The sequence below is a fragment of the Apium graveolens genome, chromosome 10, assembly GCF_009905375.1.
Source record: "Apium graveolens cultivar Ventura chromosome 10, ASM990537v1, whole genome shotgun sequence".
Lineage (NCBI taxonomy): Eukaryota > Viridiplantae > Streptophyta > Magnoliopsida > Apiales > Apiaceae > Apium > Apium graveolens.
This window is the reverse complement of record NC_133656.1, coordinates 228190313-228203936: the sequence shown is the minus strand read 5'-3', so window position 1 is coordinate 228203936 and position 13624 is coordinate 228190313.

Here is a 13624-nt window from a genome sequence, read left to right as displayed (position 1 = left end):
ATATATATGGTCACATCTGAAGTACCTGAATTTTATGAATTAGTATTCTTCGTTGAAGATTAGTTATCTTGTCGATTTGTGTTGGTGGGCTGAGTGTGTATGTTGTATGTGATGCTAATTTATTTATTTTTGTTACTTTCATATATAGTGTATATTTCATAATTTATATATTGTATAAATCATATAACTTTTCATGTTATAAATGTGTACAATCGACAGAAAATTCAAGAAAAAATCATATTTGAGATCAATTGGGTGAATTATTCTAAATATTAGATACTCGCCATTTTGTTTTGTAGGTGATTTCAAGTGCATGAGGGATGATTCCAAAAGGGCAGGTATTTATAGGAGGAATGATACTGATAAAATTAACAACTTTATCAGCAATAATAATTTGATTGAATGAATGCCAAATACACCTGGTTTTAGTCGGTTGCTCATATAACTTTTTGCTCATATATTATTCGAAATTAATCTGCAATCGGGCTGACTCAACTCTCTTGACTTTATGAAACGAACATGAATCTATGGTTGTAATGACATGCTCCACGCTTTTAATTATGGATTCAATATTATTTTCTAACCTTCTTGACCATATTTTTATCACTCACCTAATATATCTTTCTCATCAATAACCGAACCATACCTCAATTTATGACCATAAACTTTAAAGACATATATTTCATATTTTGCATGTCACCGGACCCTAATTTCGAGCACATTGCCTTATGAGTATAGGCTTATGATCCGATTTCTTTCTACAACATGTATAAACCGACCACTGCCCTTATTCCACCAATTACCACTGAAAAGCATTCTATCAACCTGCTTCGGACCCCAATTTCGAACACATTACCTTATGAGTATAGGCTTATGATCCGACTTCTTTCTACAACATGTATAAACCAAGCACTGCCCTTATTCCACCAATTACCACTAACAAGTATTATATCAACCTACTTTTCTAAGCAACCGACCCAGATCACATGTATTTGGCATTCACCATGGCCAAATCCATCAAATTATTGTTGATAATAAACTTGTTAAATCCATCTGAGTCATTCCTCTTATTAACGAATCTTTCACTTTCGTTAGCATCTGTAATGCAGTTAAAATCACCTACCAAATAAAACGGTGAGTCTCTAATACTTCGAATAATTCCACTAAATTGATCCCAAATAAGATTTCTTCCTTGAATTTTCTGGCGACTGCATACGCTTATAACATGAAAAGTTATATTTTATAATAGACTCAACAACTCACACCAAATTCACATCCGTTTGTTGCAAAATCATGTATCGCATGAATGTGACGAATATCTCATTATGCACACTTTGGCACAAGGCTATCCGCATTTTTATACTCGCATATATGAATTTATCAAAATTAAATACTAATGGTTCTGTGCCCAAGAACCAATGCACCATTTGAAATATTTTTACTTTAATGGTATTTGTAATAATCTACTTACAGTGTTTGACCTGTGAGAGCGACAATCATAAAAAAATATTTATATATTTAAGTGCTTAGAAGCCAAACATGCTCATAATTTTCTATTGCCTCCTATTAAGCAGACAACATATTACGTCAGCTAAGAACCATGTGGTTTTGCGTTATATACTTATAATCGGCTTATTTATGAAGGGTGCACTTTGTCTTATATGCTTATCTTGTGTATAAATATTTGAAGACTATTAAAAGAATCCGGGTTTTAAGTATAGTTGTGACATAGTTGCGGGTGTGTTGCAAACAAATTCAAATTTTAAATAAGAAATGGGCGTTGATGAATTTCTCACCCCTTCTAAGGGAGTTAGATCTACTAGGTCGGTTGATCTTTTGATTAAAACTAGAATGCAAGAAAACACACTTGTATCGTCTTATAGAAATTTTCCCGCTAAGCGGTTTTGATAATAAAGTATTAATTATTGGTCAAAATACCACCAATATTGTTGAAGCGAAGTTAAATAAGTATGATCATACACATGTGATCATCAACATAACTACATAACTGTATACAATTTTCTTTTGACATATCCAGATTATTGACTTTTAATACTTTTAAATTTTATAAATAAAGCACAAAGAATTATGAATACGAACATAACGATAGTTCGTTCAACCGAACACGTATTTAAATGACTATGATTTGAAATTGAACTTATGTCATGACGCACATTTTTAACTTCATTGGTTCCATTATTACTATTTAAGAAAATAAAGAAAGCAATAAATTTCTAAAAGCTAACTTTCCTTTCAAGGGAAAAAACTATCTTTCAAAAATAAATATCTTAAATTATTATTATATATCATCAAGGCAGAAGAGCGGAATTTTTCTGCAAGACATACTCTTTTTGAGAAAAATTTCCCAAAAAAATTTCTAGTAGAAAAAATATATATAAAAAATATTTTTTTTGACTAATATTGTTCAACAATATTAATATCTGTTTTGAAAAAATTTCAGAATGATGCGAATTCGAAATAGAACCCGACAATGGTGCTCATATTATTTATGTTGAGACCGGCAATAGGACCGTATAAACCACATATTAAACATGTTTTTTTAGAGGTCATATTAAACATGTTAAGAAGTACTAGCTTTACAACCCGTGCGATGCACGAGTCTTCATTAATATTTATATATTATTTAAAATTATAATAATTTTTTTGAATCAGTACCTTATTAATATAATTATAAATAATAATATAAATATTTGTTATTGGCAGGATTCGATACCGAATCTCGGGTCGCGTATAAATAATAATATAAATATTTGTTATTGGCAGGGTTCGAACCTGAGAGTTTTAGTAGTGTATAAATAATAATATAAATAGTTGTTGGTGGTGGGGTTCGAACCTGAGAGTTTTAGTAGTGTATAAATAATAATATAAATAGTTGTTGTTGGCGGGGTTCGAACCTGGGAGCTTGATTAGTGTGCATTCTTTCAGTATTTAAATCTAACGCTCCTTATCACTTGATTAAAAAGATCGGACGGTTATAAATGGGGATAACCACACCAACCAAAAAAAGGCCTATCAAATTATACCCCATTCCGGTTATTATAATATAGTATATATAGTATAGATTACACCGTATATATGATCAATCCTCTCTAAAAAATAAATATAAATAACCAATTTTTAAATTAATTAATTATTATAATTAATTTTGAGACCCGTTCATTTTACGTGGCTCAACAGAATCACACCTAATATTAGTCGACCTCTATTGTTGGCCCTTTCTCATCGCCCAATTTGTGCGAGTTTTATTATGTTCCCTCTTTTCGGGGTTTTATATACTCCACAGGTTTGGGAACCTCTTTCGATTTGATTTTCATCTGCAACGCAAAACAATAATCAAAGCTGCGATCATAAGGTATTATTTCCGTTTATTTTAATTAAAAAATTATTTTTCCTTGGTTCTTGAATGTAAAGATTTGATTTTTCTTAGATTAAGCTCATATTATTGTCTTTTTCAATGACCCGTTTCGTTCTTTTGTGTAAATTAGTATGCTTTTTTTAATTTTTCATCAGTGTTAATTCAGGTTAGTTATTTGATTGTTTATGCTTGTTAAAGAACACATTTTTACAATGAAGTATTTTTTGTGATATTAGGTTTTAGGAGAGCTGATATATTATATATTTGAAAGAGAATGGTAAAGGAAGAAGTTGAATCAAAGGGGTTGCAAAATTTATGGATTGAGTCGGAGGCGAATAAATCTTCAGGAGTTAAATTTGATGGAAGTTGTGTCTCACTTATATCGGGTTCGGTGTTGGGGGCACAGGGAAGTGAAGAAGTTTGTGTGGCTCAGAATAAGGTTGTTAATGATAAAAGCAGTTCTGGTGGGAATTTAGGGTTGACTGAGAGAGCTTTTTCTGCTGCCGGGGCTGCTTTTCTTTCTGCGATTATTGTTAACCCGCTTAACTTGGCCAAGGTAATTTATGTTAGACAGTACTTTTTGTTACCTACTGTTGTAAGTTAATTTGCTTTGGCGTTCTATGCTTTATTTTCTAATGTTTTCAATTTGTTAATAATCCAAATATCTTAAACTAAAATATCATAATGTTGTCTCTAGGGCACAAACACTAACATACTTTGCACCTAAAGGTTTGGGATCACTTGTCCTGCAATCTGGTAGGGGATTCTTATCCGGGGGACAAGGATGTGTTCAATATTTGGGGTAAACCATGATTATACCTGCGTCTAAGGATCAGAGAAACAACTGGTAGAGGAGGGTTATCATCGGTCGGGTGGATGCCTTATTTGTGAAGTCTCGAAGCCGTGGATGAGTCTTGGGCCTTTGTGGTTAGGCCTTATCGACGGACATTCCAAAATCTAGTAGAAGAAAGATTCCAGTAGGTTTTCTACTGGGCCTTGGGATGAAAAATCTATGCGCATTAGGTTTCTTATTCCCCAAGAACTACGTTGACTCGATTCCTTATAAATAGGGATACGTAGGGAAATTACAAAGGGTCAGGAGTTGAGAGCACAAAGGAGCTACCACTAACCCTAAGCAATCCCAACCACCATTAAACACCACCCGACACCCTGTTCAAATTTCCAGCGAAGAACCACTATCACAGATCTTGTTTCCGGCTACGTACCTCGAATTTTATTGCTACCAAATTCCTCCGTCAACAAAATCATATTAAACACATATTAAAAATACATTAATCAAGTTAAATCATGGAAACAAAACAAAACAAATAATAAATATAATTAACTTCAATTTAGTAACAAAAAAATCAAAATTCGGGAACATGGTTGAATGCAGGTGTGAACAAGTAAATGAGAGGGATATCTGTTAATCTTCTTGCATCAGAGCACACCCATATTCAAATATAATTTAACACAACAACTTACACTTTTGAAAAGAAAATAAATATCAGGAACTCACATAATAGCTTAAATTAATATATCTACCGACTAGAAGAATATAATACTATACCACACCACAGAGAATTAAGAAACTAAGCTTCAGAAAGAACACACAAATAAATAAAATCGCATATGACTTGCAATATGAATAAGATGATACAAACCAATAATCCACCAAAATGAGGCATCACACACACATATAGTTACACATATCACAGAGTTAACAACATATTGATCATTTCTTTATACAAGTAGTGTCCAATATCTACACTTTTCAAAAAATAGTTTATCTAAACACTTACTTTTAAAATATCATTGAAGTATGCTTAATGATCATCAAATAATCACTCATAAAAAACTTAATATAACCGCATCAAGACTATAACCAATTGCTCATAAAATTGCCAATCTTGACAGTAACTGAAAAACACATCAATGACAATTTGAGTATACAATTGCTAGGTTATTCTGAGATTCTCTCACCTGATCCATGGCCTTAATTCTCATGGTCCTACCTATATTAACCCTTCAATGGGATAATAACCTAGCTAGAAGCATGAACTAAGCAAGGTACACTTGAGTCATCCAAGAAACTGAGTTAATTATTGAGTCAGAATTCCGAGTTGTTAAAATTGAGAGAACCACCATTGTCTTGAGATATGTCTTCACGAGAGGAGTACAGAATCGTCTCTCCTGACGGAAGTGACAACATTGAATAACATAGATTTTCTCGCACTGGCGAGCGTTGCTATGATTAAGCCACTGAAGAAGACAATCATGATGAATAAATTTAATACTTCCATTACACGCACAAGGATACCAGAGAGGATTATCCACATCCCCGTTTTTCGACAGATCCGACACACATCTTATTCTTCATCATCATCATCAAATCTATTCATCATACTACTATTAGTACACCACTAATTGTATTATTATTATTAATATCATTATTTATCTTTTGTACTGACGAAGACCCGTTTGAATCGGACGGTTTGAGAGAATCGTTGGAGGTAGAGATGATATCGTCGCCATCAACGCTGCCGCGAGTTGATATGTCAACATTTTAGAATCGTAAGTTTTTAGTTTTAATTATAAGGAGGTTTCTAGTGGAGTAAGATTATATATATACCCTTAATTCTATTATAGAACTTCATCAAATTCGTTGCTAATGTAGAATAATAATTATATTTAAATATAATAAAAATTTTAACAATGAAATTTGAAAAAAAAATTGATTTTAAATTTGATTCTGATGTGAAATAATTTTGGATAATTGTGATTTTTACCGTGTTTCTATTACAGAACCCCTTTAAACTATTTCAACAAATTTGAATGATTTTTTAATTAAAAAATTGTGCAACATCTTTGTTATTTCCTAACAATACAACAAGAATTACAGAAGGGGGGGGGTTGAATGTAATTCTGGCTACTTTTCAAGATTTTAAAAATGTTCTAACTTAATACGTATAACAGTGTTTGATTTGCAGAAGTGCGGAATGGAAAGATAGTTGAAATCAAAACACTAAGTAATAAAACACAAGGCTTTAAAACTTTCTGGTGGATTTGAATGAATCCACCAGATATATACATATATATATATATATCAAATTGAGAACTCTGTGAAGTTTTGAATAGCTCACAGCTGCTTACAAGTTTGAACAACTAGACTTCAGAGAAATACTTACAGAATACAACTTGATATGTTTCTCTGGAAAAATGTATTTGCTTAGTTAATTATTCTACTTGCTATACTTGGTTTATATATCACCGAGTTTACATGACAATAAGATAAGATAATAAAACAAAACATATCTAGTCTAACTCCATGCTACTTCATTACTCTATTCCAACATCTTTTAATATCTTCATAATTGCATGGAAATGGTAATGCTTCTTTGTTCTCAAAATCCTGCTTAACAGGCTGTCACATTCCTTTGGCAAACACCCAACGCATGTGACTGTGTTATCACTGTCAATAATTATTTGAATTTGATCATCCGTCGGGACTATATTTGTCATCCGTCGGGAGCTTTGTTGATCATCCGTCGGGAGTCTATTTGCCACTTGACTCTATTTTACTTATACATAATTACAAGACATATCATATATACAATTAGTCAACCTATTCTGCATATCAATCTAGTAGACAACATGACTTACAGAACCCTACACAATCTACTTGACTAAAACATGTTGTTTACATAAATATGCTACAGTTCTTAGTGTTACATAAGCTACACTCTTGATGGATGTCAAATAATCATTCATCGGGACTATAAAGTTCATCCGTCGGGACTATATTAGATCATCCGTCGGGAGCTACAAAATTCACTAAGTTAAATCTACTAAGGTGTTTTGTTTAATTTATCATCAAGTTCACAACATATTCCTAACAATCTCCCCCAATTTATGTCTACTAGAATTGTAGCCATAAATTAAGAGAAACTTGATGATAACAAAACACCCTAAAAATACAGATTAAAAAATAGTAGATAAAACTGATAAGTGCTACAAAATTTATTGAAAATTGAACAAAGCAAAGTGTACAAAGAGTTCTCACAATCATTTTCAAGGTGCTCCTCTAGCCTGAGCAGATGATTCTGATTCCTTGATTGTCTGGATTTCTTCCCAAGCTTCTTGTTATTTTCTTCTATTTGATTCTGGAGTTGTCTGTGGAATTTAAGTTCACCAGCTTCAGATAGATCCAACTTTTCTTGCATTTCCAGTAGAGTCTCATTGCTAGAGATACTCAATTGGTCATCCAGTCTGAAGAATCTTCTAACTCCCTTATCATCTATGAATTCCATTAGCCAATAAGGCCTCAAATGCACTCTCTTTCCTGTAATGGGAATTATAAGAGTTCTTGGAAGTGCATTCTTGGCTTTATCACTCCTTAGATCTCTTATCTTCTTTAGAACCAACTTCTTTGCAATTATATTGAAACCAAAGTTCTTCTTGAAGGATGAGAAGATCTTAATCAGTACAGAGCAGCTTTCTTGAAGAATCCTGTGAAGTGGCCATGTGATTTCTTTCCTTCCCTTGTACTTGAACACCGGCCTTTCAGGAAGATGTCTGTGAGCATTAATCCCTCTTACTTCTTCCAATTCATCCAAGTAGAAGTTTATTTCAGAAAACTTCTTGATGTCACATATGTATAAGAGATCCTCCTTATTGACTGTGGGTTGAGATTTGGTTAGGGTTTTGGATCTAATAGTCACAGGCTTCACTTTCTTGGTTGTTCTAATCTTTGTCTTCTTTGGCTTGATGAAGATAGATAAGTTGAATTCAGGAATTGGCAGACTTTCCCAGTCTAATGGCTCATCCTTGGGAATAATAGGCTCACCATGAAAATTCTTAGTTGGATCCACCTTGAATTCTTCATGTACCACTGAGGACTTGGATGACTGAGTTAAAGTTGTAGACTATTTGGGAATGTACTTCCATTTCCTCATCACTAAAGTCCAATTTTCTTTTTGAATGAAGCTTGTATCTGAATTTTCTTTTCTGTGGAGGTTCATTTTGCACTTGTTGATCTTGAGCTTCAGTAATCACAGGTGGTTTTACTGAAATCTCAGTTGTAGATTTTATAGCTTGAAGTTTGGCCAAGATAGCAGCTTGCTCCTTCTTTTGTTTGAGCTTCTTGGCATCTAAGGCAACCTGCTTCTTTTCTTGCTTGATCCTCTCTTTTTCTTCCTTCTTAGCTTCTACAAACAGAGGGTGTCCAGCCACCACATAGATTTCTTACCATTTCTGTAGATTTTGGCAACTCTTTTTTTTTGAACTAAATTAGATGGATCTTTATAAAATGCAATTGACCTTGCCAACACCTTCTTCTCATCTGGCCTATGTGTCTCAAACATAAGATCCACATGATTTTTATCTGAGAACTTTGAGTAGTTCCTTTTAGGCTTCAAAATAATATTAGCTTTTGGATATTTGATGCAGGTTGTTTGGCCTTTTTCCATGTTGCCTAGACTCATTTCATGCACTGAGATATGTTTGCCTTGAGAATGGTGATGAAAGGTCTTGTCTGGCTTCTGTAGCTGACCAAATTTCTCCTGAATAGCTGCATCAATCTTCTTCCATTTCTTATCTAGTTCCTTCTCAACAGCTACAACATCAAGCATCTTGGGATTTGTCTTTGACTCAAGTTTAGCAGCTGCTATTTGGATCAGATCAAAGCTGTCCAATACTGGTGGCTTTGGCAGAGTAATTTCTGGAACAATTACTTGACTGATCTGAACATTTATCACATGCTCCCCCTCACTTGTTGGCTCTCCTTGACTGACTTGAATTGTTGATTCTTTCTCCCCTTTTTGTTATCATCAAGTAGAGTGGAGGTAGAAGTTTGTGCAACCACCAGGTTTTATAACAACTGAGTTTGTTATGCTTGATGAAGATGAATGGATGTTAGAGAGGCTTCTACTGCCTGCAATCTAGTGTCCAAGGAATCCACTTTAGCTGCAAGATTTGAATTTCTTCTCAACTGTCTATTGATGTCAAGCATTGTTGTATTTAGAAATGTAGCATCCAATCTTTCAGAGACACTCTTATTGACTTGGTCAATCTCTATCTTGATTGAACTGACATCTTGGTTGTGTTGAAGAGATTGGATTTGATGTAGTTGCAGAGAGTTGAGATGTTCCTGTAGAAGCTTCTTAGTGCTAGCATTGGTAGTGGCCTGAAGAGCATTGTGTGTCTGCTGGATGATGTGAAAAATAGTTGTCTTGAAATGATGCTCATCACACTCTTTATAAAATACCCAAGAAGGAATGTTTGATCTAGAGCTAGGGCATGTTTCTCCCCCTATGTCCATGAGATCTTCACTATCATCACCATCATCTTCAAAGAAATCTGCAGATTCACCAGTAACATAGTCAATATCATCACCAGCTATGTGTGGCATGGCTGTGATGGAATTCTTTGCTCTTTGCATTGATTGAGTAGTATGCACCAAGTTCAGCATCTTTTCTGCATTTTCATTGCCCTGTCCAGCCAAAAGTTGATATGCTGGAACAGGATGATTAAATGTCTCAGCATCCAAAGAGATGGAATCTATGACAACTTGATCATGCTGAGATAGTTTATCTATGTCAACATTATTGATATTCATTGACTCACTAACAACGATGTTCATCCTTATTTCTCCTGTACCTGCATTTCTCTCATTTTCTCTCTATTTTTGCATCAAGGGCTCCCCTTGGCTCACCACCCTCACACCCTCACCTTCACCTACTAAGGTGGAACTCCCCACACTTACTTTTGCCAGACCTGAAGAAACGGTCTGCATTTGATCACTCATTTCCTCTCCTTTTTCCTGGGAGCAACCCAGCCTGTCACTCAATTCACTCCCTGCCCTTAGTCCTAAGAGTGATTGTACTACTACTAGGTCATCTGCACTTGTGACAATTGTTGGGATTTGAATTTGTGCAGAGAGTACCGACGGATGAGGAACATCCATCGGGATAGTAGTTTGGCTAGCTGACGGATGACTGCTGTTAGGCACATCCGTCAGGATACAATCACTACTCGATGGATGAACAATATCCACCGGGATAGAAGAAATGAATGAGTTTGGAGTGGAGAATATTGTAGACTCTGTACAGATTGATGAAAATTTGGACAGAGATGTCTCAATAGACTCAGAAAGAATTGGCAAGTGAGCCAACAAATCATCTAAAATATTATGCTCACTTGCTTGGATTTTTGGCTTCTCTAGTAGAGTTAAAGATGGAGAATTTGGAAGTGATGTATGAATCATGTCTACATTCAGTGAGTGTGTGGGTGAATTTGGTGTTTCAGGTGCTTCAATTATCAATGATTTTTGCTGTGACTCCATATTTATTGGAGTCACATCAAGCTGACTTTAAGATGGTGCAGTGACTGAGTCCTTAGCTCCAGTTTGCACTGTGTGTGTTCCCTGTGCATCCCCAAGGGTTTTAGATCTTTTATTTCTGGCATAAGTCTGTGGTGAACTTGTGTCCCTAACCCTCTTGGTATTTGCTCCTGGTTGGGAGCTTGTTTCAATAGTAACATCCTTTTGGGAGGATGAAACTAGAATTGAGCTGATTTCATTATTAACAACCACAGTTTGTTGGGAAATTGTGGTGTGTCTAGGATTGGGTACACTAATCTCACCAGCCTTATCCTTAGGGTTTCTTTGATTTTCACCCTGCCCCTCACCTAACTCACTCTCCTTCACACTCCCCTCTTTGTGTTTGATAGTTTTTGCAACTGATTATTTATGAAAGACACCAGAGGGGGCTTTCTTAGCTTTGGATTTTGAACTTGTTATTTTGGTAGCTTGGGTAGGCATTTGTTGGGTCATTGACACAGATGCCATAGCTACACTTGAAGGCAAAGAAATGTGTGAGGTTGGAAGAGTGGAGACAGTGGTACTTACCTCAGTTACCTGGGCCCCCCATGATTGGAAAGTAAAAGAGGGGCACCTCTTTCTGGTGAATCCATACTAGGACATGATTTTGACTACTTGTGCCATTGTTAAAGTATGGAAATTTGCAGAGAGAGTATTTGCTTTGGAGAAGAAAGGAGTTAAAGCAATTGATTTGAGAATGATAAAAGACTAGAATAAAAATGAATTCTGCTTTTATACTATCTCTGAAATAAACTATCAAAAGTAATAAAGTGAAATAAAGTAACCAATCAAAATAGCCCAAAATAGCCGTTTAAAATAAATAAACTGTTAAAATTCTGTCAATTATCCGTCGTGTTATACTTACAAACTGTAAGTATACCCGATGGATAATGTTCAGAGTTTTAACGGCTAAGATTGAGACAATTCGACGGATGAGAATAAAACAATTATCCGTCGGGTTATAAAATAATCCAAACAAGTAATTGATTTTTATTAATAATTACTATTCCGATGGATGATCAAACTCAATGGATAATGAGCATCCGTCAGGATGTAAATTTTGACTTAGCCAAAATTTCATCCAAAACAGAAAAATCAATTAAATTTCTGGCTGCATTATAACTTGCAAAAATATCTGGAATGATTCAAGAGTAATTAAGCATACCTAACTCACTTACCAACCTTGAAAAGGTGGATTCATCAAGTGGCTTGGTAAAGATATCTGCAAGCTGCTTTTCACTTGGAACAAAATGAAGTTCCACAGTACCATTCATCACATGTTCCCTAATGAAGTGGTACTTGATGTTTATGTGTTTTGTTCTTGAATGATGTACTGGATTTTCAGTGATGGCAATTGTACTTGTGTTATCACAGAAAATGGGAATTATGTCCACTTGTAGACCATAGTCCAACAATTGGTTTTTCATCCACAAAATCTGTGCACAGCAACTACCAGTAGCAATATATTCAGCTTCAGCTGTAGAAATAGAAACTGAATTTTACTTTTTACTGAACCAGGACACAAGCTTGTTCCCTAGAAATTGACAGGTTCATATTGTACTATTTCTGTCTATTTTACAACCTGCATAATATGCATCTGAATAACCAGTTAGATCAAAACCAAAATCTCTAGGGTACCAAATGCCAAGTTTTGGTGTTCCCTTGAGATATCTGAAAATTCTCTTTATAGCTACTAAGTGAGATTCTCTAGGATCAGCCTGAAATCTAGCACAAAGACAAGTAGCAAACATTATATCTGGCCTACTAGCTATTAAGTACAGAAGTGAGCCAACCATGCCTCTATAGCTTGAAATATCCACAGACTTTTCAGTAGTGTTTAATTCAATTTTAGTTGCAGTGGCCATGTGAGTTTTTGCAGATGTGCAATCCATTAAATCAAACTTCTTTAAAAGATCATAAATATATTTAGTTTGACTAATGAATATTTTATCACTAACTTGCTTAACTTGTAAACCAAGAAAGTAAGTTAGTTCTCCCATCATGCTCATTTCATACTTACTTTGCATTAATTTGGCAAACTTTTTACAAAGTTTTTCATCTGTAGAGCCAAATATAAAATTATCTACATAAATTTGAACAAGTATACTAGAGGCATTAACATTTCTAAAGAATAGAGTTTTATCAACAGTACCTCTTGTGAAGTGATTTTCCAGAAGAAACTTTGATAAAGTGTCATACCGGGCTCTAGGTGCTTGCTTCAGTTCATAAAGTGCTTTCAAAAGATAGTAGACATATTCTGGAAAATTTGGATATTCAAAACCAGGAGGCTGACTGTCATAGACTTCCTCCTCCAAATCTCCATTCAGAAAGGCACTTTTGACATCCATTTGATAGACCTTGAAATTGGCATGGGCTGCATAGGCTAAGAAAATTCTGATGGCTTCAAGTCTTGCAACAGGAGCAAAAGTTTCATCAAAATCTATTCCTTCTTATTGACAGTAGCCCTTAGCAACCAATCTAGCTTTGTTCTTGACCACTATGTCATTTTCATCCATCTTGTTTCTGAATACCCACTTGGTGTCAATTGGATTTTTTCCTTTAAGTTTGGGTACCAGCTTCCATACCTTGTTCCTTTCAAATGGTTTAGCTCCTCCTGCATAAATAAAATCTAATCAAGATCCAACAAAGCTTCTTCTACCTTCTTTGGTTCTTCCTTAGAAAGGAGGCTGCTATATAGACATTCTTCTTGAGTTGCTTTCCTTGTTTGAACTCTAGAAGATGCATCACCAATGATGAGCTCAAATGGGTGATCTTTAGTCCATTTTCTTTGTTGAGGTAGATTAGCTCTAGATGAAGAGGCCTCATTGTTGTATTGATGTGTGACTGAGTTTTGATTATGAGAAACTCCC